Genomic DNA, 18,446 nt, shown 5'->3' with positions numbered 1-18,446 from the left:
TGATCGAGGTGAATGTTGAAGACACTAGTGTTGTGATAAATGTGGAGGACCCTTTGGAAGTTGTGTTGTTGAACCATGATGTGACTGAGAATGAAGGCTTGGTAGAGTATGTCAATGCTTTACAAGGAATGGGTTCTTACACATATGAGCCCGAGAAACTTTCCTTGGATCTTGAGAATCGAAAAACTCCACTAACAAAGCCCTCAATCGAGGAACCTCCCATATTGGAGTTGAAGCCTTTGCCTCTAAACCTCAGGTATGAATTCTTGGGCCCTTGTTCAACTTTACCTGTTATTCTTTCTTCGTGTTTAACTAACGTGCAGGTAGATGCCTCCCTTGCGGTGCTCCAAAGGAGGAAGAAGGCAATTGGATGGACTCTAGCTGATATTCGGGGAATAAGCCCCGCCTTTTGCATGCACAAGATTATACTTGAGGATGATGCCAAATTCTTCATGGAACATCAAAGGAGGTTGAATGAGGCTATGCAAGAGGTCGTCAAGAAGGAAATTATCAAGTGGCTGGATCCAGGGGTTGTGTACCCCATTTTGGATAGTTCATGGACTTCGCCAGTACAATGTGTGCCGAAGAAGGGGTATGACTGTGGTCACAAATGAGAAAAATGAGTTAATCTCCACTAGGACTATTACCGGATGGAAGGTATGCATGGATTACCGAAAGTTGAACAAAGTGACCCAAAAATATCATGTTTCGTTGCCCTTTCTTGACCAAATGTTGGATAGACTTTCCGGGCATGCCTACTATTGCATTTTGGATGGGAACTCAGGTTACAACCAGATTTTGATTGCTCCAGAGGACCAAGAGAAAACCACTTTGTCCGTATGGAACCTTTGCATTCTCACGTATGCCGTTTGGTTTGTGCAATGCACCAGCTACATTTCACCGGTGTATGATGGCTATATTTAGGAACATGATGGAGGACTTCTTAAAAGTGTTCATGGATGATTTTAGTGTTGTGGGTGACTCCTTTGAAGGATGCTTGAATAATCTTGACAAAGTGTTGGCCTGATGTGAAGAAACCAACCTAGTGCTTAATTGGGAAAAGTGCCACTTTATGGTCGAGGAGGGCATTGTCCTCGGCCATAAGATCTCAAAGAACAGTATCGAAGTGGTCAAAGTGAAGATTGAAGTGATTTCAAAACTCCCTCCTCCTACTTCCGTCAAAGGAGTGAGGATCTTTCTTGGACATGCGGGGTTCTACCAAAGGTTCATCAAGGAGTTCTCAAAGGTGGTGAATCCCTTGTGCAAATTGTTGGAAGAGGATGCAAGGTTTGTGTTTAATGATTATTGCATGAAAGCTAGATTGACTACCACTCCCATCATCACTGCACCCAATTGGAGCTTGCCATTTGAGCTCATGCGTGATGCTAGTGACGTTGCAATAGGAGCGGTTTTGGGGAAAAGGATCAACAAAATATTTCATCCGATCTATTATGCAAGCAAAATGATGAATGATGCCCAGGTCAATTATATTGTGACCGAAAAAGAGTTGCTAGCCATTGTCTTTGCCATGGAAAAGTTCGGGCTGTATCTCATGGGTACCAAAGTGATTGTGCACACTGATCACGTGGCACTCCGTTATTTGATGACAAATAAGGACTCTAAGGCTAGGTTGATGAGATGGGTTCTTTTGCTTCAAGAGTTTGACCTTGAAATTATTGATCGAAAAGGGTGTGAAAATCAAGTGGCGGACCACTTGTCCCGCTTGGAAGAGGAGGGGAGGCCCCATGATGGCCTAGAAATTAATGATTGGTTTCCAGATGAACAACTCCTCTCCATTTCTTTGAATAGTATGCCTTGGTTTGATGATATGGCTAACTTTCTTGTGACCGGCATTGTTCCGAGTGAGCTCTCTTCTAACCAAAGGAAGAAGCTTAAATGGGACAACTTGGATTATTACTAGAATGAGCCTTATCTTTTCAAGATTTGTAATGATAGTATGATCCGGAGATGTGTCGGAAGAGGAGTAAATGAGTATTCCTGATGCTTGCCATTCCTCTCCCTACAGTGGTCATCATGGTGTGGCAAGAACTACTTCAAAGGTTCTTAGCATTGGATTTTATTGGCCTACTCTGTATAAAGATGCCAGTGGGCTTGTAAAGAGATTGATGAGTGTGAGAGAGCTGGTGGAATTTCCAAGAAGGATGAAATGCCTCTCACCACTATTCTTGAGATAGACATTTTTGACGTGTGGGGCATTGACTTCGTGGGACCATTTGTGAGTTCATGTGGTAACACTTACATTCTGGTTGCTGTTGATTTCCAAGTGGGTTGAAGTTGTGGCTTTGCCCAACAATGAGGCACGGAGTGTGGTGGCATTCTTAAAGAAAAATATCTTCACAAGGTTTGGCACTCCAAGGGCGATCATCAGTGATGGAGGTTCTCATTTTTGCAACAAGGCCTTCGATACTTTACTCTCTAATTACGGTGTCAATCATAAAGTGTCAACCCCTATCATCCCCAGGCTAGTAGAAAAGTTGAGGTCTCTAACAGGGAGATAAAGAGCATATTATCAAAAACTGTCAATGCACACTGGACTGATTGGGCAAGGAAACTGGATGATGCTTTGTGGGTTTACAGGACTGCATACAAGACTCCAATTGGTATATCTCCGTACCGGTTGGTATTTGTGAAAGCATGCCATCTTTCAGTTGAGTTAGAGCATAAGGCCATGTGCGCGCTGAAGAAGTTAAACCTTGAATGGGATGTCGCTGCAAATCTCCGGGTAAAGCAACTAAATGAACTTGATGAGTTTAGGTTTCATACCTATTCCAGCTCGTCCCTATATAAGGACAAGATGAAGTACATACATGACAAATATACCCGGAGCAAGGAATTCAAGAAGGGTGACTTGGTTCTTCTATTCAACTCTCGGTTACTTCTGTTTCTGGGAAAGCTTAAGTTAAAATGGAGTGGCCCTTTTGAAGTGGTCAATGTAACTCTATTTGGTGCACTTGATTTGAACACAAAAATGGTGAAACCTTCCGAGTTAATGGGAACGAGTGAAGCACTATCTTGGCAAGTTTGATGATAGCCATGTTGTGGCAATGATCCATTTCAAGTGATTAATGGTAACCTGCGTCGTGCCACAACATTAAATCAGGCGCTTTTTGGGAGGCAACCCATGTGTTTTTCTTTCTTTTTGATTTTCTTCTTAGTGTAGGCTTTATTTTGGACTAACTGGTTGTGAAGTTTGTGTAGGAATTGTTTGTGTAGTGCATGACTGTTGCTGGAAAAAATTGCCTAAGTGTAAGAATTATGTTGATCGCGTTCAAATTTCGCGGTCAGTAAGTGCTTTTTGCGGGGGCGTAAATGGTCAGCGGACGCGGACTTGAAAAGTCCAGAAAAGCAACTCTCTGAAGTTGTATTCGCGTCTGTGGTGGAAATTTCATGGTCTGCATTACTCTTTCATGGCCACGCTTGTTTGTTCGCTCTCAGCGGTTCTTGCTTGGTAACAGCCCTTCAAAAAGGTAAAAGCACGGACCGTGGTGGAATTCTATGGACTGCGCTCAGGTAAGTCTATGGGCCCCTTTACTTTTAATATAAATAGAGGGACCCTTCTCCTATAACACTTTTCGATCCCTTCTCTCTCACAACTATAGGCTATCGTTCATCTCCGATCCCAATTTCATAGCATTAAACAGGAATTAGTTTCTACCACAAATCAAACAACTGGTATGTTCAAATCATCGCATTGCTTTTATATTTTTGCTTTTCTTTTCTCGTAGTTGTAACTTCTTCTTCTTCTTTTTTTAATTGGGGTTTGATTACTTCCCATAATCTAAGCATTGATGTTAAAAATTTCATGTGGGTACTCATTGTACATGCATAATAGGAGATAGGGTTGTTCATTAAATGACGATTAATTGCTAAAAAGGTGAAACCCTAGGTCTAAGAGAACTCAAAAATGCCCGTCTGGTTTAAAATTTTGCGGACAGCGATCCAATTACACTGTCCGCATTCATGCTTTATGAGAACTAAGTTAATTATAGGTTCGCGGAAACGGTGCTTTTTTCGTGAACCGCGGTTGCCTTTATGAGGCCGTGTTTGTTTTTCCGCGGTCAGCATTACTGAGTTTCAGAGAGTTCGTAAATTGGTTTTGTGGCCGCGTTCGCTTTTACGCAGTCCGCATTGCATGTTTTACGGTCGCGCCCCCTTTTTATGTTGTCAGTATTACCTTAACTTCAGAGGTTGGGTAGTCTGATCCTCAGCCTTTCACAGCTGCGCTCCTTTTTACGCGAACCGCGGTGGCCTTTTCACAGCTGCGCCTATTTTTCCGCGGTGCCTGATCCTGAGAGGCAGTATATGCAAGTCATCTGCAATGTTTTTTCTTTATCTACAATGTTTCACCATCTGATTGTTACCTTGTTCTGACTTTGTTTCATGGCTTATTCTTTGCAGACAATGGTCTGATCTAGAGGCGGAAGTGATAAGCCAAAAGAGAGAGTAGAGTCCTCCTGGGGTAGGGGTAAAGGGAAGATTAAATTACCCCTTGCCGTGCAAAAATCAATTGGTAAAATGAGAACTGCACTCAAAGCTGCGGACAAAGTCGCATCCCATTCTGATAGTAGTGAGTATGTCCCTTCTAGGGAAGTTTCGGAAGGAGACTCGATGCCAACCCATGTCCCTGCGGACTTTCAAGGGAAATTCCAGTTGCGAGACGAGCCTACAACCTCTTCTTCTACTGAGTCATCTGATGGCTCAGAGGAAAGTAGTGAGGCTTCAACATTAGCTTCCCCACCGACTACAACTTTGGCCTCACCAGCGGATCCTATTGATGTTGATGCTGAGATCCCTGATGATGAGAGGGGTGGTAACACCCAGACATGGGGGTTGGTGAGATCAAGCAACCCTGTGGTATGGCAAGAATGGTTTGTGAGTGAGAAATCCTACCACAAGTTTCGGTAGTGGTGGCCTCAAAGGTCACTTACACTTGAGAGGGTATTCATTGAGCGAGATCTGCTACCCCACAACCCTAATGTCAAGAGGCACTTCAACAAGAGAGTGAGGTGGAAGTTCTTTACCAGCAACTTACCGGAGGCCAATGAACATTTGTTCAAGGAATTCTATGCAAATGTCGTCCACATCAAAAAGGGCACATATTTGACCAAAGTACGCAACAGGAAGATTATGTTTGATGGCAAGACTTTAAATGACTGTGCTGGGTTCAATGATGAGGATGAGTCCTTTTATCTGGAGAAGGTGGCAATGGATGAGTTAGCCCGCCCTTGGCTTGCATCAGTGATTGTTATTCCTAGGACTAGTCCAGCTTGGCTGACATCTGGGGTCCCGATCTACAGGAACACTCTGAGATCTGAAGCTAAGGGGTGGTCTACTTTTGTGTGCAGTCGGTTAGAGCCTACTATGCATGACAGTGATATGCCGGTCTCCTAAGCTATTATTGTCGGGGCTATCATGGTGGGGTACCCGATCAACGTCAGGAATATTATGGCCAAGGCGATTACAAGATCGATTGGCAAGGATGAGAGCTCATATCCCTTCCCAAACTTTCGCACCATGCACCTAGAGGATCAGGAAGTAGAAGGAAGGGACTTTGACACCAAAGTGAAGCCAAAGAGGACATTTTCCTGGTACAACCTTCAGGGTCCAGACAACCCCAAGTCCAAGGGAAAAGCCACTACTTCCACTGGCCAGTCTGAAGAGCCAAGGGTGGTGGCCACTGGTTTCGAGCCTTCTACTAGTCCCTCCAGACCATTTGCTTCTATTCATACTTTAGTGCCTTCTTCATCAGCATACCCTCAGACTTCTCTGAGGGTCAACCAGACATTGGTCGGCATCAATAATTGAATGCAGGAAGCTACATCAAAGCTATTTGCTTTATCCAGTGCAGTAGCAGCTCAGGCAGCTCCGGCACAGCTCCATATGCCTCCATCAGTTGAGGAATCATTGAAGATTATTCTCGCCAACCAAATAAAGATTCTGGAGACTCTGGATGCTAATGGGAAAACAATCAAGGAGCCGGGTAAATAGATGAGGAAAGTGAAAAAGGGTCAAGGAGAGCTGAAGAAGGAGGTGGAGAAGTTTGCTTCAGCCGGCGACATTCCTATGGATCTCCTTATGGGAGAGACTGTCTTTGCAGCATAGACAGCTCAACCAGCACAGGGACCAGAACAAGAGGCTGACAAAGAACCGGTGAGAAGAGTGGCGAACCCCCAGACTGAGGGTTTGGAGATTGAGATGGAGGACCCCGAGGGAGGTGACTCAGGCTAGCCACAAGACCCAGCTAGTGACCCCATGCAGATAGAGGCATCATAGGGAGTTTTCTTTACTCTCTACTCTTCCCTTATTCTATTTTTACTGATAGCATTGAGGACAATGCTAATTTTTTATTTTGAGGGGTAGCCTTATTTTGATGATGATTTGGATAATTGGTCTGTAATAACCTTGATACTATTTTCCGTTATTTTCGTACTTTTTTTACTTTTGGTATGTATATAAAGTTACCTTTCCATGTATATATTCATTTCCCTTTTATGTATATTCGTCCCAATCCTCTATTGTACATATTTAGTTTATTTTCCGTATTTTACTTTATAACTTCTTTTGAAATTTTCCTTAATAGTGTAACTTCTTATTTCATTTAGTAGTTTCTTTTTCAATTTGTAGCTTAATACTTTTACAAGTTTTTGTGATCAATAAGCCTTTGGTTTTCTTCATGCCACGGTTCTTTCCAAAGGTCAAATTTGTGTGAACTGGGTGGCTCTTCCCGATGATGGATGGCGTGACAACCTTCTTAAGGGTTTGAGTCCGTTTTCTTTATGTTTTTGTGTAAAAAGTAGTAATAAAAGTGTATAAGTCAAGTTTCACTTGGGTCTAACACATTTACCTTTGACTTTATGGTTAGAAACAAGTTGATTTGCAAATAATGGTGCTAGTTGTGACCTGTAGACTCTTGTGTTGGCTAAACATTCATCGAGTGGATTCTTGGAGCCATTTGTGTTGCTCAATATTAGTTAGGGTTGTTGTGGGTCCTCGACTCTATTATCTTTAGCAATCCAACAGCCTGTGAGGTGAGGTATTGATTTGCAAGTCTAAGTCCCATGCCAATAAGTCTAAAACTTGCCATGAATGTTTGTTTAGGTGAAATTCTAAGTGTAGCTCGACTTGAAAAACGATTATAGGATCTCCTTGATCCAAGTTGAAACATTAAAGCATCCATAGCCCACCAAATATGATATCCCTAGTCAACCATGTTGAGCCGAATCCCTTGTTGTTTTAATAACCATGATACAAGCTTTTATCCGTTCTAAAATTACCCTCTATTGGCACCCGTTCTTTCCTTAGCACAATTGGAAAAAGTATAAGTTCTGGGGGAGATACGAGGAATACAAAAGTGATAAAAGGTACAAAATGAAGAAAAGAGAAGGCAAGAGAAAAGAAAGAAAAGCCAAAAAATCAAAAAGAAAGTGAATAATATAGAAAAATTAAGGGATTCAATGAAAGCAATGATGAAAGACTTGGAATGATTATAAAGGAGAAAATGGATTGTCATGAACAATAAATAATAACAATGTGTCTTTCTAGCCCCCTAAGAAAGAAAAAAATGACTCAAAGAATCAAGAAAGTGTAAGCCGAAATGAGAAAATAAAGTGCTTAAAGAAAGATAAACCTTCGTAGACCGATATATCCTACCTTGAACCAAAAGCCTTCATTACATTCCCATAAAAGCCCTATAAGATTTCGAGTTGAGTGAGCTTATATTAGTGGTGATTCACATAAGGGACAAGTTTATGGTACTTAGAGCCGGACTTGTGACCTTTCTTTGAGAGAGATGAGTGTACTTTTCCACAATCCTTGTTATGAGTGCTATAATCTAAAGTGAGATTTGCTTATGGAGAGTAGCGGAGAAAGAGTTTGGGTTCCACAATGACCTACGTAGTAGAACGAGCTTCCTTAATTAGTTAAGTCAACTCTTGATGCTCTTGTGTCGCACTAGAGCTATGGTACTAAAACAAAGTTATGTATTGTTGATAATGCATTTGTGTTGAGGGTAATTGTTAGTCCCAATTGATGCTTGATGAAGTCACCTTAGGACAGCTGAAATTTTCCATTCTTTTGTTCTTGTGGAGGTGGGATTTCTTTGCTTGAGGATAAGCAAAAGCTTAAGTTTGGGGGAGTTGATAACTATGGATTTCAGCCTATCTTATGCTCTCTTTTGCTTAAGTTTTGGATCAAAATTGTGCAAAAGTATCCCCGAAAACTAACTTAAGGTGCTTGCAGGTTTTTGTCAAAATGAGGCAAAGAAGCCAAAATGAACTCATAAAGGAGTCAAACTTACACAAGCCCAAAGAATGGAATTGGAGAGCTATTAGCGCTATTATTACGCGGATGCGTATGACCCTCCATTGAGGCGATTAAAAATATGTTGTAGCGGAAGTGATGTTCAGAGAAGTTGCCACCAAGTGTTAACACTGTTGTTGACCGTGCCTAAATTATGCGGCGGCAAAGTTACCAGACGTGGTGCAAATTCCGTTGAGGGAATGAAAGTGTTTCAGAGACTTGGCAAGTGGAACCTAACTGAGGAACGCGGTCCGCGAACATTTTATGCGGCCATGATAGAAGCCAACGCAGACGCGACAAATTTTACGCTGTCCGTAAATCCTAGCCCAGACCAAGTCCAAAATTGAAGAAACGTGGTCCACGCTTGTTTTTGCGCCGGTCGCGAAAGTCCATGCGCTGAGGTGCCCAGTATTTCGCTGACAACGGAACCTCTGTAGGGGTATTTTTGTTCAGTAATTTTAGTTGTGTATAAATAGATCTTTTTCACATTTTTAGGTTATCTTTTGTATCAGTGAGCTCATGAACAGTCGTACTTTACCATTTAGAGCAATTTTAGAGTAGCTTTAGCTTATATTCTTAGATTTTGTTCTTGTAATCAACTTTTATGGCTTATATTTCATTTCCATCTTTGATTTCTACCTTGATTATGAGTAGTTAAACCCATTATCTAGGGTTGTGACCAAACCCTATTGTGGGTATTTAATGGGTCTTGAATTTTAGGGCTTAATTGTTTATGGGTTAGTGATATTTAGCTTGATTCATGCTTTAATTGTAGAATTGGTGGTTGCAAATATTGATTTGTGCCTTTATGACTTAGACTCTTCTTGAGAAAGAGGGACTAAGTCTAGGAAAATTAGCCTAACAAGGAATTGGGGTACACTCAAGGGATTGATAGACCCAATTTAAAGTGTTAAACCTAGAGATAGTAATACCCTACTTGAGCCAATGTCATTTGTTATGCATGAACACCCATTTGGACTTGAGAAAGCCAAATTGGGCAAAGCCACTCAAACTACCGAGAGGTATAAAGTGAGCACTTATGTGTGATGGTTATATCACGACCCTAATCATAGCAAGCTTGCCCTGAATTCTCAATACCCATTAGATATCTACCTAGGTGGAAGTCACTACCCTAGTCCCTTTTATTCCTTGAAAACAACCAACAAAAATATTGTACTTAGATTATATTCAGCAATCAATAGCATTAAACGTAGAATAGAAGCAAATTCAAGCATGGTTAGAAGTGCAATTAAAAGTAACACGCATGGCTAGATTATATAGAAACTCAACTCCTAACCAATATTAACTCCCTGTGGATATCGATCCCGACCCTTCAAGTAAAAGCTGCATCGACCACTCCTCACCATTATATAGTGGTGCAGGGTCAGAGCCGATCAGTAACCCGACTATTTAATATCAGTTCAATTCGAAAGGTAAAGTACCTAGAATGGTTTTCTAACGTAGTAGCAGCGCCTTACAAAAATAAAAATTTAGGATATGTGTTAACTACAAGGATCTAAATAAAGCATGCCCCAAGGACTATTTCACATTGCCAAACATTGATCAAATGATCGATGCTACGGCCAGTCATGAGTTAATGACTTTTCTTGATGCTTATTCCGGGTTAATTCAAATTAGGATGAGCCCGAAAGATCAAGAGAATACTTTTTTCATCACAAACTTCGACACATATTGCTATAATGTGATGCCTTTTGGGCTTAAAAATGTTGAAGCCACTTATCAGAGGCTCGTTAATAAGATGCTTGAAAAACACATAGGTAAGATGATGGAAGTGTATATTGATGACATGTTAGTTAAGTCTCTTAGTGCAGGAGATCATCTGAAACATCTCCAAGAAACGTTTGACATTCTAAGGAAGTACAACATGAAGCTCAACCTGGAGAAGTGTGCCTTCGGGGTGGGCTTCGATAAACTCTCGGGATTTTTGGTCTCACAAAGAGGGATCAAAGTAAACCCCAACAAAATCAAAGCCATCGAGGATATCCCGAATCAGCTAACAAGCATAAAAGAGGTACAAAGGTTGATCGGCAGGTTGGCGGCTCAAAGCAGGTTAATCTCAAGTTCTACAGAGAAGTGCCATAACTTATTTTCACTTTTGAAAAAGAAAAACGACTTCGTATGGACTCCGAAATGCCAACCGGCACTAAAAGACCTAAAAAGGTACCTGTCCAGCCCTCTGTTATTGTTAAAACTGGGGGGAGGTGAGAAACTGCTGATTTATTTGTGGTCTCGGAATTAGCGGTAAGAGCCATCTTGGTTCGTGAAGAAGAAGTACACAATATTCTATTTTATTACGTTAGTAAACCATTATCAAGAGTGGAGACACGATATCCGAACCTAGAAAAATTGGCCTTAGCTCTCGTGGTTGCTTCTCGAAAGCTTAGGCCCTATTTTCAATGTCATCCAATAGTCGTTGTGACAACCTTTCCCTTAAGGAATGTCCTTCAACAAGCCCGAGTTTTCGAGTAGATTGGCTAAATGGCAGTCAAAGTTAGTGAATTCGACATAGAATACAAAACCAGGACTACAATCAAGTCGCAAGCTTTGGCCTATTTCATGGCCGATTTCAGTACGGGATTAATGCCCTTCATTGCTAAAGAAGTAGTGTTAGTATCGAGAGTGGTATCAGGAGTTTGGACCTTGTTTACAGATGGGGCCTCCAACGTAAAAGGGTCTGATCTCGGAGTAGTTCTAATCACTCCTTCGGGGGAAACTCTAAGACAGGCCATTAGAATGGTACCATTAACTAACAGTGAAGCCGAGTACAGGCTTTGGTTGCAGGAATTGAACTATATCGGGGACTAGTATCTGAGGTCATCGAGATAAAGTGTGACTCCCAGCTGGTGCTAAACCAAGTGTACGAAATTGTTGACACAAAAGAGGAGCACATGCAGCAGTACTTGAATAAGGTTCAAGCTTTACTTACACGATTCAGAGAGCGGTCAATTGTCCACATTCTGAGGGAGGAAAATAAGAAAGCACATGTATTGGCTAATTTGGGTTCATCCATAGAGATGAAAGGATATGATTCTGGTGTGGTTGTCCAATTTATACATTTGGTGTTAAATGTGGATGGCTACTGCAAAGTTAATTCAAACAACTTAATTTGGGACTGGAGGAACAAGTTTATTGAATACCTCAGGCATGGTAAATTACTCGAGGACCCAAAAGCATCTCGGGCACTACGAACCAAAGCTACTCGTTACTATATTATTGATGGGCAATTATAGAGGAGGTCATTCCAAAAGCCATTAGATTTGTGGTTGGGGGCCTCGGAGACTGACTACGTGATGAGGGAAATCCAAAAAGAGGTCTGCAGAAACCACTCCGATGCAAACTCGTTGGTTCTCAAGTCAGTCAAGGCTAGGTACTATTGGCCTCAGATGGAATAGGACATGAAGACGATCATACTAAAATGCAACAAGTGTTAATGTCATGTATAGTTAGTGCATCAGCCAACGAAGCCTCTACATTCGGTAGTATCACTGTCACAACCCCAATTTTCCACCATAGAATGTCATGATAGCACCTAGTCTCTAAGACTGAGTAAGCCTAATAAACAACATAATAAGAAACAAAGTAACGACTAAAAACAAGATATAAACTGATAAGTCTTATAAAAATCTCAATACTGAACCGCAATACAATATTTCCCAAAATCTGGTGAGACTGAGTCATAAACTCTATAGAAAGTACTAGAATCTCAATATACATCACTGTCTAAAATAAAGATAAATAGTAATAAGGGATAGCAGATGGTGATTTTAAGTCTTGTGAGCATCGGACATGTATACCTTGAAGTCTCCCGAAACAGCTGAATGATCACTAGCGCCCGACATGAGCAGATGTACTTAAATCTGCACAAAAATGTGCAAAATTGTCATATGAGTATACCATAACGGTACCCAATAAGTATCAAGTCTAACCTTGGTAGAGTAGTGACGAGGCCATATCACGACACCTACAAAGATAAGAAAACTGAACAACTATAGTATATTATAATAATGAAAACAAGGAAGCAACAACAATAAAGTAATGCAATAAGGTAAGCTAACAACTGAATTTTAAAAAGTAAAGGCAACAAGGAGTAACTGAGCCACTCGGGCAAGGTATCACTCAGAACATGTCCTCTCTGGCAGCCTCTCAGTCACTCGTCACACTCTCATCACTCAGTACTCACTCTCAGCACTCAGACTCATTAATATCTCATAATAATAGAAATCATAGTAACCGCTGCAGCATGCAGCTCGATCCATAATTTATAGTTGACTATGCTCATTGGGGGTGTACAGACTCCAAAGGGGCTTCTACAGCCCAAGCGTCATATCGTTGCGGTGCGCAGCCCGATCCAATACATATATCGCTATGGCGTGCAGCCAAATCCAATATATATCGCTGCGGCGTGAATCTCGATCCATAATATATACACATAATATCCTCACTATTAGGTTTTCAACCTCTCATAGTCATTAACCTCACAGCCTCTCGGGCACAACAATAGAAATTACGGAAATCAACCCAAAAAGTCCTCACAATTAAATGTAGGGTGATAAAACCAATTTTAAACATTTAAACATGTAAAACGTGACTGAAGATATGCTTTCAACAAGTAGAGTAAGGAAAAAAATAGTAAAAATGCCCCAAAGGGTCTCAACAGGTCGGCACAAGGCCCCAAACATGGCATACATCCCATAATATAGTATAAATAGCTAAAGTACGGAATATCATAAGGTTTCAAATCAAATATGCGGCTCAATAGTCGCTACGGAATGGACCAAGTCACAATCTCTATCGGTGCACACCCACACGCTTGTCACCTAGCATGTGTATCACCGCCTTTATCAAAACAACTCAAATACCGGGGTTTGTACCCTCAGTTCCAGATTTACAATGGTTACTTACCTCAAACCGGTAAAAATACTACTCTAGGATGCGTTTGCCCCTCAAATTGGCCTCCACTTGCGTCGAATCTATTCAAAATCAAAATCATGGCGTCAAAATATGCTAAGGGAACGAAGCCCAAACGAAAATAATCAAATTATACCAAAAATCCCGAAATTGGCCAAACCTGACCCCTGGGCCCACGTTTTGAAACTCGATAAAAATCATATCAACAGGATCCTTATCCTCCCATGAGTCCATACATACCAAGAACACTGAAATCGGAGTCCAAATGGCCGCTCATATTCTCATTTTCAATTCTCTTAATCTCAAGCCCTAATTCCTAAATTTTAGGCTTAGTTTCCATGATTATTTAGGTGGAATTCACATTAGAATCGAGTTTTAAGTCCAAGAATCTTACCTCCAAGTGATTCTCCTTGAATCCCTCTTCAATACACTTTAAAAAGCTCCAAAAACGACCAACAATGGAAGAAACAAACCCCATATTCGCGGACAAGACGACCTTTTTAACCTTCTGCCTAGGTCTTAATTTCCCTCTTCGCAAACGTGGTCAAAGCCTCGCGTTCGCGAAGCACAAAATAATCTTGACCAACATTCCTCCTACGTGATCACGACAACCCCATCGCAAACGAGATGCTTCACTCAGATAGACCTTCGCAATCGCGAACGCGATGAACAAATTTCCCCTGAAGCTCAGTTGACCTTTTTGCTCTATGCGAACGCGACTCCTCCCCCGCGAACGTGATGCACAAACCCTTAGCCTTTCGCGAACGTGAAGGCTTAAATTCCACCTTCCTCAACTGACTCTTCGCGAACGCGAGGGTCCACTCGCGAACGTGAAGAGTAAAATACCTGCAACAGCTGAAACCAAAATTTGCAATTTTCTTCAACTCAAAATGATTCGTTCAACCCTCCAAAACTCACCCAATCACGCTCCTAAGTCCCAAATCACCTCCCGAAGCTAACCGAACCATCGGAACTCACATTCGAGCCCTATAACACAAAAGTCAACATCCGGTTGACTTTTCCAACTTAAACTCACTCTAAAGAGACTAAGTGCCTCAAACCTTACCAAATCCTTTATGAACTCGATCCAACCGACCCGATACCACATAATACGGATAAACAAAGCATAAAGAAGCAGAAATGGGGAAAACAGAGTGGTAACTCATGAGACCACTGGCCGGCTCATCATATCCTCCTCAACTTAAACAAACGTTTATCCTCGAATGAGTCAAGAAACATACCTGAAGCCTCAAACAGGTGAGGATATCTGCTCCGTATCTCCCACTCGGTCTCCCAGGTAGCCTCCTCCACGGGCCGACATCTCCACTGCACTTTCATTAAAGCTATATCCTTTGACCTTAACTTTCAAACCTGACGACCAAAAATAGCTACTGGCTCCGCATCATAAGTCAACTCATCATCCAACTAAACTGTGCTGAAATCCAAAACATGAGACGGATCTCCAATATACTTCTGGAGCATAGAAATATGAAATACCGGATGCACATTCGACAAGCTAGGTGGCAAAGCAAGCTCATAAGCCACCTCCTCAATCCTCTAAAGTACCTCAAAAGGACCAATGAACCGAGGACTCAATTTCCCCTTCTTCCCAAATCTCATAACACCCTTCATGGGTGAAACCTTTAACATAACATTCTCACCAACCATGTAAGACACATCTCGAACCTTCCTATCAGCATAGCTCTTCTGCCTCGACTCTGTTGTACGAAGCCTCTCCTGAATCACCATCACCTTTTCTAAAGCATCATGTACCAAGTCTGTCTCCAATAGCCTAGCCTCGCCAGGCTCGAACCAACCAATTGGAGATTTACACCGCCTCCTATACAAAGCCTCATACGGAGCCATCTGAATACTCGACTGGTAGCTGTTGTTATAAGCAAACTCTGCAAGCGGTAGAACCTGATCCCAAGACCCTCTGAAATCAATGACACAAGCACGCAACATGTCCTCCAATATCTAAATAGTGTGCTCTGACTACCCGTCCGTCTAAGGGTGAAACGTTGTGCTTAACTCAACCTGAGTACCCAACTCTCACTACACAGACCTCCAAAACTATGATGTAAACTGAGTGCCCTTATCTAAAATGATGGAAACTGGGACACCATGCAAACGAACAATATCCTGGATATAGATCACTGCCAATCGCTCTGAAGAATAGGTAGTACACACAGGAATGAAGTACACGGACTTGGTCAGCTGATCCACAATCACCCAAATAGAATCGAACTACTTCAGATGCCATGATTTTAGGTATTATTTCAGTCTGCCACAAAGATGCCTCTACATTATTTGATCTTGGTTACACCTTTTCTTATGTGTCATCATACATTTCCAATTATTTGTATATGTCCCGTGAGTCTCCTATTTCACCTGTTCATGTATCTACTCCAGTGGGCGATACTGTTGTTGTAGACCGTGTGTACCGGTCGTGTGTGGTGACCATTGGGGGTCTGGAGACCCTAGTGGATCTTTTATTATTGTGTATGGTGGATTTCGATATCATTTGGGGCATGAATTGACTATCTCTGTGTCGTGCTATTCTGGATTATCATGCCAAGACAGTCACATTGGCTATACCAGGTGTGCCACAAATTGAGTGGCGAGGTTTGACTGATTATGTTCCCAGTAGAGTGATCTCATTTTTGAAGGTCTAGCGTATGGTTGGGAAGGGATGTCTTTCGTATCTAGCCTTTGTGAGGGATGTCGGAGCTGAGACTCCTAGTATTGATTCTGTTCCAATTGTGAGGGATTTTCTCAATGTGTTTCCTGCAGACCTGTCGGGCTTGCCACCAGACAAGAATGTTGATTTTGGTATTGACCTGGTGCTGGGCACTTAACCCATTTCTATTCTGCTGTATCGTATGTCACCAACGGAGTTGAAGGAATTAAAGGAGCAGCTTCAGGAACTCCTTGATAAAGGGTTCATTCGGCCTAGTGTGTCACATTGGGGTGCGTTAGTTCTATTTGTGAAGAAGAAGGATGGCACTATGAGGATGTACATTGATTATAGGCAATTGAACAAAGTAACAATTAAGAACAAGTATCCTTTGCCTCGCATTGATGATTTATTCGACTATCTTCAAGGAGTGAGGGTGTTCTCCAAGATTGATCTTCGTTCGGGTTATCACCAGTTGAAAATCAGGGACTTGGATATTCTTAAGGCAACTTTCATGACTCGATATGGTCATTATGAGTTCTTGGTAATGTCTTTTGGGCTGACCAATGTCCCAGTAGTGTTCATGCATTTTATGAACAGCATGTTCCGGTCTTATCTCGATTCGTTTTTCATAGTCTTCATTGATGATATTCTGGTGTATTCGCGTAGTCAGGAGGAGCACGCGGAGCATTTGAGAGTTGTGTTGCAGAGATTGAGGGAGGAGAAGATTTATGCAAAATTCTCCAAGTGTGAGTTTTGGCTTAGTTCAGTGGCTTTCTTGGGGCACGTGGTGTCCAGCGAGGGTATTTAGGTTGATTTGAAGAAGCTAAATATGGTTCAGAGTTGGCCCAGACTGTCCTTAGCCATAGGGATTCGCAGCTTTCTTGGTTTGGAGGGTTATTATCGCAGGTTTGTTTAGGGATTCTCATCTATCCCATCGCCCCTGACCAAGTTGACTCATAAGGGTGCTTCAATTGTATGGTCGGACGAGTATGAGGAGAGCTTTCAGAAGCTCAAGACAGTTTTGACCACAGCTCTAGTGTTAGTTTTGCCATTAGCTTCAGGTTCATATACCGTGTATTGTGATGCTTCGAGAGTTGGTATTGGTTGTGTTTTGATGTGGGAGGGTAGATTTATTGCTTATGTTTCTCGTCATTTGAATCCCTATAAGAAGAACTACCCCGTTCATGAATTGGAGTTGGCTGCCATAGTTCACACTTTAAAAATTTGGAGGCATTACTTGTATGGTGTGTCTTGTGAGGTGTTTAATGATCATCGTAGCCTCCAGCACTTGTTCAAATAGAAGGATCTTAATTTGAGGCAGTGGAGGTGGTTGGAGTTGCTTAAGGATTATGATATCACTATATTGTACCATCCGGGGAAGGCCAATATGGTGACCGATGCTTTGATCCAAAAGGCGGTGAGTATGGGGAGTTTAACATATATTCCAATTGGGGAGAGATCTCTTTCAGTTGATGTTCAGGACTTGGCCAATCGGTTCGTGAGGTTAGATGTTTCGGAGCCCAGTCGGGTATTGGCTTGCGTGGTTTCTCGGTCTTCCTTATATGATCGCATCAGAGAGCGCCAGTATGATGATCCGCATTTGCTTGTCCTTAAGGATAGAGTTCAGCATAATGATGCTAGAGATGTGACTATTGGTGATGATGGGGTGTTGAAACTCTCCACACTCATAACAACTCCCCGGTGCTGGAGATGGGGACTGAAGGAAACCCCTGGCCCCGAAATGACTAGTAGAAGGACCTGGCATGGAAGAACCCTGAACTGATGGAGCACAGGACGAACTCTGGGCTAGAAGGGCACTAAGTGATGAGTGTCCCTAATGAGAATTGTAAGAACCATGACCCGATGATGCCCCTTGATAACCTGGGCGAGCTGAATGAGCATGTCTGAATAGGCGGCCTCTGCCCTGCTGGAACTGACCCCTCGAAGGAGCACTACTAAAGCTACCAGATCCCCGAGGCCTCTTGGCCTCCCTCTCCTCTCGCTCCTGGCGGCGAACCGACTCAATCTCACGGGCGATGTCAACAACCTCCTCGAAAATAGCACCTATCACCCTCTCCCTAGTCATGAGAATCTGAATCTGGTATGTGAGACCATCAACAAACCTCATTATCCTCTCTCTATCTGTTGGAACCAACCAGACCGCATGACGAGCTAACTTAGAGAACCGCATCTCATACTGTGTTACAGTCATCTCTCTCTGACACAACTCCTCTCAGCGAGACTGCGGTACATACTTCTCCAGAAAGATAACGGAGAACTGCTTCCAGGTAAGGGGCGCTGCACCAACAGGCCTACACCTCCCACCAAGTGAAGGCAGCCCTAGAAAACTGAAAGGTGGTAAAAGCCACACCACTAGTCTCTAGAATACCCGCTGTACGAAGCATCCTCTGGCACTTATCCAAGAACCCCTTGGGCATCCTCGCCCTCTGCATCGCTAAAAATTGGAGGCTCGAGTCTACCAAACCTCTCTAGTCGACGCTGCTCGTAATCCGACATA

The sequence above is a fragment of the Nicotiana sylvestris genome, chromosome 5 (genome assembly GCF_000393655.2).
Source record: "Nicotiana sylvestris chromosome 5, ASM39365v2, whole genome shotgun sequence".
Classification (NCBI taxonomy): domain Eukaryota; kingdom Viridiplantae; phylum Streptophyta; class Magnoliopsida; order Solanales; family Solanaceae; genus Nicotiana; species Nicotiana sylvestris.
The sequence above is the reverse complement of the archived record's forward strand: the minus strand, read 5'-3'. Positions refer to the sequence as shown.